This window comes from Hemitrygon akajei, chromosome 1, assembly GCF_048418815.1.
Source record: "Hemitrygon akajei chromosome 1, sHemAka1.3, whole genome shotgun sequence".
Classification (NCBI taxonomy): Eukaryota; Metazoa; Chordata; class Chondrichthyes; order Myliobatiformes; family Dasyatidae; genus Hemitrygon; species Hemitrygon akajei.
Window position 1 is genome coordinate 117,136,168 of NC_133124.1, and position 14,402 is coordinate 117,150,569.

The window sequence follows — 14,402 nt, forward strand, 5'->3', positions numbered from 1 at the left end:
GCAAGGAGGATTGTTGATAACTCATAATTTTGATGTCCTGTATTATTTTTCTTTATCTTCCAAGAATAATGTCCATTTCACTGATTGTTATTGCTTTCTGTATTTGGCTCAAATGATGTTTATAATTCTTGGGACTGAGCTCAAAACATGCTGCTTTAACGCAAGATGCTTTGGCACTGGGACACTTCAATATGAACCATGGTTTTACAGGTAAATGTCTTACCCCTGCCACTGTAGCACAGGAATCTACCTCTGAATAGAGATATTCTATGTAAAGTCAGGAGGTTTTGAAAGCATATTAGCTTGGTTTCCCTTTCAAAGAAAGGGCAGGGCACAGCTTAAGCTTTAGTTTGTGAATATTGATTATTATTGCACTAGCAAAGGAAAATTCAAACATGCATTTATAGTGTAAATAATTAGAAAGGTTTAAAATACAATCGCATCAGATGCATTGCCTTTATTTTATTTTTGGATGAAGTATACTGCAGACCAGTGAGCTGTTGGAAAGTGGCTGTCAGTGCATCTGATTAATGACCCCAGTGAAACATGTCCAGCTACATTAGGGTTCCATGTATCTACCAGAGCCCACATGGACTAGGCTTTGTTCTGAGAGGAAATGGTGTCAGCAGCCACTGGCTTTTACCTATAAAAAGATAAAGATTTACTGTCATCAGAGGCAAGATTAAAGCGCACAATGCTGACATTGATTTTTACCAAAAATTCACATTTTGGGAAAACTCATTCCAAGGGACACTGCAGATATGATCAGCTTATTTGGAGAGGGATAATATGGAATCTTCTCTTGAATGAACTTTGAAAGAAGTAAATTGTAAATATTGATTTTTGAAATGAACTGCCAATCTTGGTTGGTAAGATTATTCCTATCATCGCACTGCGACGATGAATTCAAAACTACTGACAAACTGCAGTGTATAGGATTTCTGTTAAGAACAGTCAAGAGGGCTTTACTCAGCAAAGCCTAGTAATAGTTGTTCAATTTTATCAGATAACGACTTCAGATCTCATCAGGAGTGAAAAATGAAATGAACTGTGACTCCGAATCAGGATTCCCACTCTTATCCTAGACAAAAATCATCACATGGCTGAAAAGGGTTTTTTATTATTCTAGGTCACTTCATTATTGGCTGGCAACTGAGACGGAATTGCTTTAAGCAGAGATGACTTCCCTGTTTCACCCTGGGGTCATTTCTGAGGGGCAGCTTGATAGGCCACCAGCTTGTTAAAGGGTTATCCTATTACGACTAAAGAGCAGCACTGAGAGAAAGCATATCTCACTCGCTTGTTATCCCAAGTTGTTTTTTCATATTTCCTTTCACCCTCCTCCACATCAAGCAAGCTATCCATTTTTAATCTTCTTGTGGAAAGACATATTTCACCTCAATTTTTAACCTTAGTGAATTTCGCTCTGCTTCAATTCACATGTAACGTCTTCAAGAGAAACATTTGTGAAAGTGACTTGCCGGTCACGTCCGTTCCTGTGTTTAAGTGTAGGGCCAGCGGTGTGTCTGAAACCTTTGAAAGCTTCAAGATATCGGGTTGTGTTAGCACAAGCAAAGGCTTAGTTCTATCATAAAAATAAAAGTTTCAAAAGGTAAGAATTTAACTCCAAGTTGGCCAGATTTTAAGGTTGTCTCTGCATGCATCTCTCAAGCTGAACAACCTCTACAAGCTGGTAATGCAAAGCATTTCTATGGCTACCTCCAGAATGTGCCTCCCTTGGAGCTGTATATAATCATGGAAACATACAGCACAGAATGGCCCTTTATGGACTATTTGTCCACACCAGCCAATAAGTGAATTCAGGGCAGCACGGAAGGTACAGAAGAAAATAGGAACATGAGTTGGCCATTTAGCCCATCTAACCTGCCCTTCCTTCATGGTTGATCTACCCCAGGCCTTATTTCCTCATCTGAGTCAATTTCCCATTGCATTCAATATTTATTCTTTAAATACCTCAAGCTCTCTTGCCTCCTCAACCCTCTGGGGTACAGATTTCCAGAAAGGCAACAAACTCCCATGAAAAATTTCCCATCCATTCAATTTTAAATGATCATCACTAATCTTGTGACCATGTGCCCTCATTTGAGATTCTCCCATAAGTGGAAATATCATGACAATTATCCTGCTGTGACCCCTCAGGATTTTCTATGCTCTTATCAATTTACTTCACTCATGGTAAGCATGATGAACTCCCAATGCACCAGCAGTTATGCTGCTGTGGCTGGACTTCAAGATGCTGGGGTTGCAACTTTTCCAGACAGTGGAACAACACACAAAATGCAGGAGGAACTCAGCAGGCCAGGCAGCATCTCTGGAGAGAAAAGGACAGTCGATGTTTCAAGCCGTGTCTGCAAGCTGCTGTATCTCCTTACAGTGGCTCCCCCCCCCACCCCCGCCATTGTGCTTTCAACCTTTCCAAATGAACAATAATCAGAGACACATAGAGACAAAAAATTAAAACTAAAAACCATTTTTTAAAAGATAAGATGATGATAATTCATGAAAAGGCCCATCAATTTCCTGGTTATAAAGTAAAAAACAGTAAACATCTATGAAATACAGAAAAATAAACATAAACATTAATCAAATCTTCACTGAAGCTGACTGTTAGATTTGTACTTAGATTTGTCACATTTAGAGCTACATGTGCTTCAGTTTCTACATTATTAATTCTTAAGGTTGAGCTTAATGAGGTTTTTATTAAAGATGTATTTCAATTTTAGGCTGTGATAGTTGCTGGCAAGGGTAGCTTTTGTTGCCCATCTCTAATAGCCCTGGGGAAAACGGCAGTGAGCTGTGGCAGCCCTTTTGTAAAGGTGCTCCCACAGTGCTATTGTGGAGGGAGTTCCAGGACCTAGACTAGTGATAAGAACAGTGATCATGGAGAACCTTCCTTTCCAAGTCAAGATGATATGTGACTTCCAAGGAAGCCTGAAGAAGCAGGCGTTCTCATGTGCCTGCTCTCATCCCTCTTAATGATTCTAGTACTACCAGAAATTAAATGAGATACAAATCAGCAAGTTCCAAAGAAAAGATTCAGGAGATTGGATTTGGAACGCAATAAAGACTGCTGCAGGAACTCAGGCAGCATCTGTGTAAGGAACCAGGTAGCTGACATTTTGTGTTGGGACGGAGTGTCATGACTGAGAGTACAGAAGGGAGATAACCAGTATAACGTGGTGAGTGAAAAGGCCGAGGCCGGAACTGCCTCCCTCCCCTTCCTCGAACTCTGTGGAGACAGGTTATCTACTGATATCTTTTGCAAACTCACTGATTTATACAGTAATTCTCATGGTAATGGTCCACCCCTTCACTGTTACCATTCCAGTTTTCCTCATCTCCTCACCTGCCCATCGCCTCCCTCTGGTGCTTCTTCCCCTTCCTTTTCTTCCGTGGTCTTCTACCCTCCTCTATCAGACTCCCCCTTCTCCAGCCCTCTATCTCTTTGACTTAGCAGCTTCCCTGCTCTTAACTTCACCCCTCCCCCTCTCCTGGTTTCACCTATCATCTACCACCTTGTACTTCTTCCTTCCCCACCTTCTTGCTCTAACTTTTCTTCTTTTTTTCCATTTCTGATGAAGGGTCTTAGCCCAAAACATCAAGTGTTTACTCTTTTCCATTGATGCTGTCTGGCCTGCTGAGTTCCTCCAGCATTTTGTGTGTTGTTGCTTGGATTTCCAGCATCTGCAGAATCTCCTGTGTTTATGTATTGTTCTTAATAAAGAATTACTTCACCAGTACCACATAATTTATGAGGTTCTTGAAGTTTTCATCCTTGAATGAACATTTAAGTATAAAGATAAACAAGGTACTCACCAATCAAACATGGACTATTTTCCCTGGAATGTCGAAGGCTGAAGAAAGACCTGATAGTCATATGAGTGGTACAGTAAGGGTAATTAGTCAGAGTCTTTATTGCAAGGTGGAAATATTAAATACCAGAGAGCATAGGTTTAAGGTGAGAGGGGAGTGTTTAAACGGGATTTACATGGCAAATCTTTTACAGAGAATAGTAGTTGCTTGGAATGAGCTGCCAAAGGGAGCGGTAGAACCAGATAGGACAGCAAGAAGCATTGTTATAGGCACATGAATTAACTGTGGACAGAGTGACATAAACCATATGCAGGCAGGTGGGATTAGCTTAATTTGATATCATTATTAGCATAGACATCGTGGGCCAAAGGCACTGTTTCTGTACTGAATTGTTGTATGTTCTATGTTCTATGTTCCAAAGTGTTCTATGAATGTCACAATAAATCTGTAATTCCTGTAATCTCAAACCTCACGATATGAGGCATATTTTTTTCTTCTGCCCTGTTATGCTACTGCCCAACAATGCATGCTACCTAGGGTGGCCTTAGTTCTTCACCAGACAGTACAGCTGATCCAAGTAGTCACCAGCTAGGTGGGGATTGGACCTTGGAACATAACTTAATGCGCAAAAATTCAATGAACCCAGCTTAAGGGATGGAGAACACTCCCTCAGAGAGTATTGCAGAGATGTAATTAGGGAAGAGGTGCAGGGAAAGAAAAAATGGCAAGTGACACATCTAGACAACTAAAGTTAGTATAGACAGGACGGGCAAAATGATCTGATGTAATAAGGCGCGAAGCTCTGCATCTAAAACATGTCAGCTGTTGCCAGGCAATAGAACTTCTTCCTTCAAATGGAGCTGTAGCTTTTTGATCTATATTTAAAAGGGCAACTAAGTTGACCAAAGGCTAGGGGGTGTTGACTACTCTGTGATGACAAGAACAAGTTCTTAATCACACCAGCAGCAGCTACACAATGAATGTTTTTGTGGTGGGTCGGTACCAATCTCAATACTGGCCAGTTCACATTTCACCTTCCAGGTGAGGAAATCATCCCAGCCCCACTCCTGAGGCTTTTGTAGATTATTATTGTCATATGTACTGAGATACTGCAGAAAGCTTAGTTTTCTATGCCATCCATACAGATTATTTCATACATTGATGCAGCACAAGATGAAGTCAATTCTAGCATGCAGAACACAGCGTTACAGTTACAGTGGAAGTGCAATGCAGGCAGACAATCAGGTGCAAGGGCCATGACGATGTAGATTATAAGATCAAGAATTCATCTTTTTCATACAAATTCATTCAGTAGTGTTATAACTGCAGGATAGAATGTGTCCTTGAACTTGGTGATGCATGTTCTCAGGCATTTGTATCTTCAACCTGATGAGAGAGGGCAAAGAGAGAATATTTGGAATGGGTGGAGTCTTTGATTATTTTGAAGTGTAAACAGTGCCCATAGAGGAAAAACTGATTTTCCTGATCGACTGAGCTGTGCCTGCAGTTCTCCACAATCTCTTGTGGTCCTTGACTGACCATGCTGTGATGCATCTGCTAGGACTCTATCTATGATGCATCTATAAAAATTGGTGAGGGTCAATAGGGACATGTCACATTTGATTAGCCTTCTGTAGAGGTGCTGGTACAATTTCTTGGCCATGATGTTTAAATGCTGCACTAGGACAAGTGAATTGGTGATGTTAATATCTAGGAGCTTGAAGTTCTCAACCATCTCCACCTCAGCACTATTGACATGTATTCCACCCTACCTCCTGATGTCAATGACCAGCTTACGAATTATTCTAACATTGTCACTGGGATGTTACTGTGTACCGATTTGATGTTATACCTCCTTATTTACAACGCTGATCACACATCATGTGTACATCATTGGCTGTGAAAGTATTTTGCCACATCCTGATGTTGTGGAAGATACTGTGAAACTGGATGTTTTTCTCTCCTATGCTAAAGAGCAGGTTAAGAGAACAGGAAGGGCATGCAGTCAGTCAGAAAGTAACTCACATTATTTTAACTATCTAAACTTCCAGTCTCTTCCATTTCTAAAATGTCTGGGGGAGGAATGACTGTTAAAATTGGGGGAGGTATCTTGAACCCATCCCCACCTCTCTTGCAAAAGATGGCTCGAAAACTGAACTCATTGGTATGCTGTCAAGATCAATTCCTATTTCAGTTTTGTGAAACTCGATTTCATTTTAATTAATGTGACTTGGTTTTTTTTTACATGAAAGCAAGTACAACAGGGCAGGAATTAGCTGCAAAATGTTGCCTTTGGGCTATGAAACAAAAAATTCACTTCACAAGAAGCCCAGGAGATCCTAACCAAGCCAGCTGGTGTGATTACAAACCACATGTCAATTCCTTCAGCTGCTTCTTTGCAGAAAAGGTTGACACTCAGTAAAGACCCTATCTTCTAGCACTTGACCTTGTTAACCAGCTGGGTGTTCATTTCCCTTTATGGAGAGGGGTGGTCTTTGGCAAGGTGACAATGTCCTCACACATTCTGAGAATCTGCAATCATCGGATGTAAACTGACTTCACGTAGGAAGGCCATTGGCAGGTGTGATTTGTGCTTCATTGTGGTGTAGCTTTAAACTTTTAGTATAAGGAAGCAATAGCACACAGATTATATAGAATATCCCCAGAGAAACCACTTCAACATCTGCTGAGTCAACACAGTAATTTGGTGAACTAAAGTTGTTCATATGACTGCTCAAGTCTACACAGCTATACAAAACATTATGGTTTTGGCCCATACCACCAGACTCCCCTGCGTCTCACAAGCTGTTGAACATACTCAAAGATTCAACTCCACAATCCAGATCTAGAGATTCCTAATTTTTTTTTAAAAAATCATCATTTAAAAAAAAAGATTTAAGGCAAGCATTCTCTTTTTCTCAGGGGTTCTAGTCTTAGCAACTCTTTTAGAGCATAGAACAAGGAAAAGGCCTTTCAGCCCAGAATGTTGGACCAAACAAATTAAATTAGTAATTAAATGATGAAATAAAATACAGTAATCTCTTCTGCCTCTACAATTTCCATATCCTTTAATATTCCTCACATTGATATATCTAACTAAATGTCTCTTAAAACTCTCTGATGTTTCTGCCTGTACCACAATCCCAGGCAGCATATTCAAGCCTCCTACCACTCCCATTTATCTCGTTTTCAGTTATCATGAGATCGTTATCTCATTTTGGATGCAGCTGAGGGGGATGACCCGACAGAGGACGACCACGGCGATCGGGTCTCTGGCACTGAGCCTGGTTCCGTGGTGCAGAAGGGAAAGAGGAAGATGAGGAATGCAGTAGTCACAGGGAATTCCACAGTGAGGGGAACTGACAGGAGGTTCTGTCAGCCTAACAGAGATACCTGCGTGGTGTGTTGCCTCCCAGGTACCAGGGTATGGGATATCTCAGATCGGGTACAGTGTATTCTGAAGGGAGAGGGTGAACAGCCAGAAGTCTTGGTACATGTTGGTACCAATGACCTAGGTAGAAAAAGGGAGGCAGTCCTGAAGATAGAATTCAGGGAGTTAGGTAGGAAGCTGAAAAGCGGGACCTCTAGGGTAGTAATCTCAAGATTTCTGCCTGTGCCACTTGCTAGCGAGTGCAAGAATAGCACGATCAGGTGTATTAATGTGTGACTGAGAGACTGGTGTAGGGGGCAGGGATTCAGATTCCTGGATCACTGGGGCGTCTTCTGGGGGAGGTATGACCTCTACAAAAAAGGATGGGTTACACCTGAACCTAAAGGGGTCCAATATCCAAGCGGGCACATTTAATAGAGCTGTTAGGAAGGGTTTAAACTAATTTGGCAGGGGGATGGGAACCGGAGTTTTAGGGTTGAGGAAGGGGAAAACAGAAATAAATCAAAGATAGCATGCAACAGAGATTGTAGAAAGAACAGGCAGGAGATGAGGCTTAATCACAGCCAGTGGCATGAGTTATAGGGCAACAGAGGCGTGCTGCAGTTGAAACAGAAAACTACTAATACTGGACTGAAAGTGTTATATTTGAATGCACACAGCTTAAGGAATAAAATGGACGATCTTGAAATTCAACTACAGATTGGCAAATATGATATTGTGGCCATCATTGAAACTTGGCTAAAGGATGGCTGCCATTGGGAGATGAATGTCCAAGGATATATGGTGTATCGGAAAGAGAGGTTAGTAGGCAGAGGGGGTGGTGTGGCTCTGTGTATAAGAAATAATATTAAATCATTAGAAAGAGATGTCATAGGATTGGAAGGATTGAGGTCTCTATGGGTTGAGTTAAGAAATGACAAGGGTAAGACGACCCTAACGGCAGTTGTATACAGGCCTCCAAACAGCAATCAAGGTGTGGATTACAAATTACAGCAGGAGATAGAAAAGATGTGTAGGAAAGGCAATGTCATGATAATCACTGGGGATGTTAACATGAAAGTGGATTGGGAAAACCAGGTCAGTACTGGATGTCAAGAGAAGAATTTGTAGAATGTCTAAGGTCTGGCTTTTTAGAACAGATTGTTGCTAAGCTCACTAGGGGATCGGCTGTGCTGGATTGAGTGCTGTGCAATGAACTGGAGGTGATAAGAGAGCTTAAGGTTAAGGAACTCTTCGGGAATAGAGATCACAATATGATTGAGTTCACATTGAAATTTGAAATGGAAAAAATAAAATCCAATATGTCGGTATTTCAGTGGAATAAAAGAAATTACAATGGCATGAGAGGGGAACTGGCCAAAGTTCACTGGAAAGGGACATTTGCAGGAAGGACAGCAGAGCAGCAATGGCTAGAGTTTCTGCGAAAAATGAGGGAAGTGCAAGACAGATACATTCCAAATAAGAAGAAATTTTCAAAGGGAAGAAGGACACTACCATGGCTGACAAATGAAGTCAGAGCCAAAGTAAAAGCAAAGAGAGGGCATACAAGGAAGACAAAGCTACTGGGAAGATAGAGGATAGGGAAGCTTTTAAAAACTTGCAGAAGGAAACTAAAAAGGTCATTAGGAAGGAAAAGATGAATTATGAAAGGAAGCTGGCAACCAATATCAAAGCTTTTTTAAGTATAGAAAGGGTAAAAGAGAGTCAAGGGTAGATATAGGACCAATACAAATTGACGCTGGAGATGCTGTAATGAGAGAAGCAGAGATGGCAGAGGAACTGAATGTGTATTTTGCATCAGTCTTCACAGTGGAAGATATCTGCAGGATACCAAACATTCAAGAGTGTCAGGGAAGTGAAGTTTGTGCAGTGAAAATTACGGCTGAGAAGGTGCTCAGGAAGCTGAATGTGGATAAATCTCCAGGACCTGATGGAATGCAGCCTCGGGCTCTGAAGAAAGTAGCTGGAGAGATTGCGGAGGCATTTACGATGATCTTTCAAGAATCGATAGATTCTGGCATTATACCAGATGTCTGGAAAATTAAAAATGTTACTCCACTATTTAAGAAGGGTGGGAGGCAGTAGAAAGGAAACTATAGACCTGTTAGCCTGATGTCAGTGGTTGGGAAGTTGTTGGAATCGATTCTTAAGGATGAGATTACGGAATACCTGGAGGCACATGACAAGATAGGCCAAAGCCAGCATGGTTTCCTGAAAGGAAAATCCTGCCTGACAAGCCTAATGCAATTCTTTGAAGAAATTACAAGCAGGGTAGACAAAGGTGATGCAGTAGATGTGGTGTACTTGGATTTTCAGAAGGCCTTTGACAAGGTTCTGTACATGAGGCCGCTTAGCAAGATAAGAGCCCATGGAATTATAGAGAAATTACTAGCGTGGGTGGAGCATTGGCTAATTGACAGAAAACAGAGAGCGGGAATAAAGGGATCCTATTTTTACTGGCTGCTGGTTACCAGTGCAGTTCCACAGGGATCGGTGTTGGGATCGCTGCTTTTTACGATTTATGTCAATGATTTGGACTACGGTATTAACGGATTTGTGGCTTAATTTGCCAATGATACAAAGATAGGTGGAGGAGCGGATAGTGTTGAGGAAACAGAGAGCCTGCAGAGAGACTTAGATAGTTTAGGGGAATGGGCAAAGAAGTGACAAATGAAATACAACGTTGAAAAGTGTATGGTCATGCACTTTGGTGGAAGAAATAAATGGGCAGACTATTACTTAGGTGAGAGAGAATTCAATATACAGAGATGCAAAGGGACTTGGCAGTCCTTGTGCAAGATACCCTAAAGGTTAACCTCCAGGTTGAGTCCGTTGTGAAGAAGGTGAATGCAATGTTGGCATTCATTTCTAGAGGTATAGAATATAAGAGCAGGGATGTGATGCTGAAGCACTATAAGGCATTCGTGAGACCACACAGAGTATTGTGTGCAGTTTTGGACTCCTTATTTTAGAAAGGATATACTGAGATTGGTGAGGGTTCAGAAAAGATTCACAAGAATGTTTCCAGGAATGAGAGGGTTGCTATACGAGGAACGTCTGGCAGCTCTTGGGCTGTATTCCCTGGAGTTCAGGAGAATGAAGGGAGATCTCATAGAAACATTCCAAATATTGAAGGCCTGAACAGATTAGATATGTTATTTCCCATGGTAGGGGATTCTAGGACCAGAAGTGCATCCCACCCTTCTTAAATAGTGGAGTAACATTTAGAACTGAGATGTGTAGAAATTACCATCAGATGGTGGTAAATCTATGTAATTTGTTGCCACAAGCAGCTGTGGAGGCCAAGTCATTGGGTGTATTTAAGGCAGAGATAGATAGGTTCTTGATTAGCTAGGGTATCAAAGGGTATGGGGAGAAGGCAGGGGGGTGGGGATGACTGGAAGAATTGGATCAGCCCATGATTGAATGGCAGAGCAGACTGTATGGGCTGAATGGCCTACTTCTGCTCCTATAACTTATAGTCTTATAGTTTCAGTGTAGAAAACTTGCCCTTCACATCTCCTTTGAAATTACCACCTCTCAGCTTAAATGCATGCCTTCTGGTATTAGACATTTCAACCCTGGGAAAAAGGAACTGTTTGTGTCATCTATCTATGCCTCTCATGATCTCATAAACTTCTATCAGATCTCTTCTCAGCCTCTGCCACTCCAGAGAAAATGAGCTAAGCTTATCCAACCTCTTGTTATAGAACTTGCCCTCTACTCTAGGCAGCATCCTTGCAAACCTCTTCTGCACACTCTCCAAAGCCTCAAGATCCTTCCTATAACAAAGTGACCAAACTTGTATGTAAAACTCCGGATGTGGCCTAATGAGAATATTATAAAGCTGCAACAGGCTCTGGGACAGCTTCCTCTACCAAGCCATCAGACTGATTAATTCATGCTGATGCAACTGTTATATTGACTATCCTGTTGTACATAATATTTATTCTAAATTGCTATAATTGCACATTGCACATTTGAACAGAGACATAACATAAAGATTTTTACTCCTCATGTATATGAAGGGTGTTAGTAATAAATTCAATTCAATTCACTTAATTTCCTGACATTTGAACTCAATGCCTTGATTAATAAAGGCAAGCATGCCATATGTCTTCTTAACCACACTATCAACCCGTGTAGCCACTTCAGATAGCTATGGACTTGGACCCCAAGACCCCTCTGCTCATCAACACTCTTAAGAAGTGTTGCACTTGTCTTTTCACATTTGACCTACCAAGTTGCAACACTTCACATTTGGCTGGGTTAAACCAGTTCTGCCATTACTTCACCTATATCTGCAACAGATCTATATCCTGCTCTATTCTTTACCAGTCTTCTACGCTATCTACAACCCTACAATCTTTGCATCATCTTCAAACTTACTAACCCACCCATATGCATCATATATAACCTTGTAATTTATATACATCACAAGCAACAGAGGTCCCAATACTGTGAAAAACCACTAATCACAAACTTCCACCTAAAATAAATCCCTTCAACCCCTACCATCTGTCTTCTATAAGCAAACCAGTTCTGAATCCAAACAGCCAATTCACCATGGATTCCATGCATCTTAATCTTTTGATGAGCCTCCCATGGGGGACCTTGTCAAACGCCTCACTGGAATCCATGTAGACAACATCCACACTTCTACTTTCATCAGTCACATTCTCCACTTCATTAAAATACTCGATCAAGTTATTAAGGCATGAATTGTCCCACACAAAGCAATGATGGCTCTCCCTTTGTAGGCTCCAAATGCTAATAAATCCTGTCCCTAAGTATAACTTCTCTACCAGTCACATGAGACTCACCAGTCTACATTTTCCTGGATTATACCTGAATAATGGTACAATGTTAGCTACTCGTCTGTCCTTTGGGATCTTGTCTGTGGCTAGGGAGGGCATAACGATATTGTTCAATGCCCCAGCAATCTCTTCTCTTGCCTGTCTCAATAACTTGTGGATGTTAGATCAGATCATAGGGACCCATTCACCCAAGCATATCGATGTGCTCAGCACTCATCTCCCTACCCTCCATGACCTTGTCTTTGGTAAATACTGATGTAAAATACTCATTAAGGACTTTACCCACACCCTCCATCTTGAAGCAAATGTTCCCCCTTTTATCCTTGAGTAGTCATAACCTCTGCCTAGTTATTCTCTTGTTCTTGATGCATGTATAGGATGCCTTTGGATTCTCTTTGATCCTATTTGCCAAGGACTTTTCATGGCCCCTCCCAACTTTCCTAATTCCTTTCTTGAGTTCTCTATGTCCTGTGACTTTGTAAATCACTTTATTCATAGTATGCTTGGCTCTATTTTTGGGATTCCTTCTGTAATCCTCTCTGATTCACGACAATTCTAGCTGCCCTTTCGAAGGTACACAGTACTTTCTCCTCAAAGGATCTCCTCGTGGAGCTTGGAGTCAATTTATTTATTTGCTACTTGCTTTTGGGGTCTGATGTTATCTCAAGGAAAGGTGCAGGTTACTTTCTTCCTCTTTGACTCGCAGGATCAAAAATGAGTTGCTTCCATTCTAGTTCCGTGAGTTACGTTGAGTAGAATATGAGACAGCCACAGGTGGAGCAGGAAGTGCCTGAAAGAATCAGTGGGTATGTTAGGAGTGTGTGCTCCTCCCACCATTTATTGGGCTTTTCTGAGTAGCACATAGATTTGGGGTTCTTGAAGTTAAGCAATGTTTCTGTCATTTTTCGTAACTTCAGGATCTTTCAAAATACTTCGGAAACCATGAGCTACCTTTGAAGATTGGTTTCTTGTAGAAATGAAGTAGAGGGTGGTGCTTGGGGCAGTAGGTTTGTACACAAAGAAGGTGCTTCTGACACAGTCTTTCTAAGTATGGGAAATTCTGTGTCTCAGGGAATACTAAGCCTGCATCTGTACAACTGGACACAGATCTGTGCACTCAGGTTCAGCCTTTCCATCTGCTGCTCCCTCGTTTCTCCTTAGAGCCTACGGCTGGTGTGGCATTGGAGCCAGCTCATTAGGAAAGTTCTCAGATAAGTCCAAATTGCTGTAGGTCAGAAATGGATACTGCTTTGCAGGACTTTACAAGGCTCTATCTAGAGGAGCTAGTCAAGTATATATTTTCATCACAAGGAAAATTGTGTAGGACAGGGAGACTGGAACAAGACTGAGGAGTAGACTCCATATTTTTTAAGAACTATCTTGATCTGAAGATGTAAAGGAGGGAAATAGTACTGGGGACACAAGGGACTGCAGACACTGGAATCTGGAATAAACAACAAATTACTGGAGGAAATCAATGGGTCAGGAAGCATCTGTGGAGGGACAGATGGACAAATGGACATTCAACATTTCAAGTGCCAACCCTTCATTTTCATGGTCCAATCTAGATGGAAGGTCTCAACCAAAGCATTGATTGACTCCTGATTGTGAGAGTCAATACCAACCAATAAATGACAAGCAACCTGGCGATGTGGCCCATTTTGGAGTCCAGATCGTCAGCCTAGTTGGAGTTAAAATGGAATAAAAGCATCTTCTGAAGTAAAATCTCTTTGCGACTTCCCATTCCTTTCCCCGTTCAGCTCTCCTCGCTCACAGTGGGAAACACTAGGGATTATACTTCTGTTTGGAAAGGAGAACTAATAGTCAAGTAGAACCTTGTAGAAGTGTCCATTTATTAATAATAACCATTGATATTAAGAAATGGATTTTCCTCTGTTTATCCAGCCCCAATTCTTTCCTCAGTCAGCTTATACTGAGTTTCCTCTAGGTACCTCTCATCCAGCCAGTGAAAGCAGTTTCTGTTTACTATGTATCACCACTTAACCCCCGTCTATTTCCTACCAAATCACTCCTTAATCACTCTTTTCAATGGAGAATCTTGTTCAGAACAACACTTGGCAAAGAGACACAAAACACTGCAGATACTGGAATCTGCAGCTTGAAAGAAAATGCTGAAGAAACTCAGCCAGCTGGGCAACAGCTCTAGAGCGAAATGGGTAGTTGATGTTTCAGGTTGAGATCACTCATCCGGATTAAAAGATGGAGAGATACCCGGTATAAAGGGAGGAAGGGAAAGTGAGAAGCAAGAGGTGGCAAGCCAGAAGTGGAGGGGTGATAGGCAGATGGAGGATGGAAGAGTGGAAATAGCAACAGAGGCTGCCGGTGATATGTGAAACAAA

At 41.5% G+C, this 14,402-nt stretch overlaps 1 long non-coding RNA gene across 1 annotated transcript in view; it reads left to right on the forward strand.

Moving 5' to 3' along the window:
• LOC140732855 (uncharacterized) overlaps nt 1–14,402 on the forward strand; it is a 214,228-nt gene that overhangs the window by 200 nt on the left and 199,626 nt on the right. The window lies entirely within an intron of this gene.